The sequence below is a fragment of the Mus pahari genome, chromosome 3 (assembly GCF_900095145.1).
Source record: "Mus pahari chromosome 3, PAHARI_EIJ_v1.1, whole genome shotgun sequence".
NCBI lineage: Eukaryota > Metazoa > Chordata > Mammalia > Rodentia > Muridae > Mus > Mus pahari.
The window spans coordinates 85,787,032-85,788,927 of NC_034592.1; positions in this window are offsets into that span (position 1 = coordinate 85,787,032).

Genomic DNA, 1,896 nt, shown 5'->3' on the forward strand with positions numbered 1-1,896 from the left:
ACAACCTACCTTGAACTTTATGAATATAGATACAGACTGACATACCTCCTCCCCCAACCTTTACTTTCTTATTAGCTTGTATAATGCACAGTATCTTTACAAATGAATACCTAATTGAAATGATGTATATCTGCAAATATCACAATGGTTCTAATAAAATAACGAGATTAATGTGCTTTACTGTTACTCTGGGGTGCTGGGCCTTGCTGTGACAAGAAGAAAACAAATACCAGGTGCTAGTTTCTATTTGAAATTAAAAAAAAAAAAAAATCATGAATACCTTGTCCCTTAGGAGACAGTACATGAGGACTCACTGTAGTTCCTGGTTTGGGCGATGATTCCTGGCCTGAAGCTTCAAGTCTGACACACAAGCCCAGAGAAAGTTTTCTATAGCTGTTGTAAGCCCAGTGAAAAACATGACCATGTGAATTTCTTTCTAACAAAAACTGGCGGGGGTCTCCATTCTCCTCATTTCCAATCCTGTGGGCTCGCTCTGCCCTCCCCTTAGCAAAGCCCCCTAATGCTTTGTTTCTATGTATGGGTGTTTACCGGCATCCACGGCTGTGTGTCTTGTGTGTGCCAGGTACCGTAGAGACCAGAAGAGCGCATCGGATGCCCTGGGACTGGAAGAGCGCATCGGATGCCCTGGGACTGGAGCTACAGACGCTTGTGAGCTCTGGTATTGGTGCTGGGAATCAAGCGAGTGTCTTCCAGAGAAGCGGCCGGTGCTTTTAACTGAGCCATCTCTTGATTACGAGGCTGTTGTTTGTTTTTAGAAGCTGTTTCTGTTATAGGGTGATTAAAAATTTTGTTAGAAGCCTTTCTATCTAAAACAAACATAGCATCCCTGAATACAGTGTGAAAGCTGGTGAGACATTTAAATGCTTTAAAAGATGCCACCTTAATTTTAAATTCCAAGCACTGTTAATCATAGAATAACCTTCTAAAATGACTTTTTAGCATTCCACTCCTATTTTTAGGGAAGCTGTGTATTTTATGAATGACTGTTTCCATATTTCTATTTAAATTTTTTGTTTGCATGTATCTATTGCTGTGTATGTATGCCTGTATGTATGTACATGTTGAGGATACACATGCTGGGGTTACATGCGAGCATATATGCAGGTAGAGGCTGGAAGTCAGTTTCCAGTGCCTTCCTTACTGATCCCCTCCTTTAGTTTTTGAGACAGGGTCTCTCCCTGAATCTGAAGCTCACAGATTTGCCTAGACTGGTCCGTGAGCTGAGGGGTCCACTTTTCTTGGTGTCATCCCCCACAATGCTGGAGGTACAGCCCCATGCCTGGCTTGCTTACATGGGTGCTGGGGCTTGAACTCAGGTCCTCATGCTTGTGCTGCAGGCTCTTTACCCAGCTGAGCCATCTTGCCAGCCCATTTCTATATTTTGTATTCTAGGACCTGCATGGGTAAGATTATCTCACAGTGTAACACAGTCGTACAAAAATAGTCTGTGAGTGTACTTTCTCCACAGTGCCTGAGGCAGCCGGGGGCGGGGGGGGGGAGGTTTACTATGTCTCATGGTGTGCGACAATTCAGTCCATGGCTGACCTTGTTGCTTTGGGGCTCTGATTGCACAAGGATCTGTGGTGGACCGGCACACATGCTAGAAAGGAGCAAAGGATCAAGCTGGGTCTCAGAGTCCCCTCCACGTGCATATCTCTAATGCCACCTTCCTCCAACAGTCCCCACCTTTTGTTTGTTGCTTTGTTACTGTTTTTTTCAAGGACAGGGTTTCTCTGTATAGCCCTGGCTGTTCTAGAACTCCCTCTGTAGACTAGGCTGGTCTCGAACTCACAGACCTCTGCCTCCTGCATGCTTGGGTTAAAGATGTGCCACATTACTGCCCAGCAAGTCCTCCTCTTAAAAATTCTATTCTCT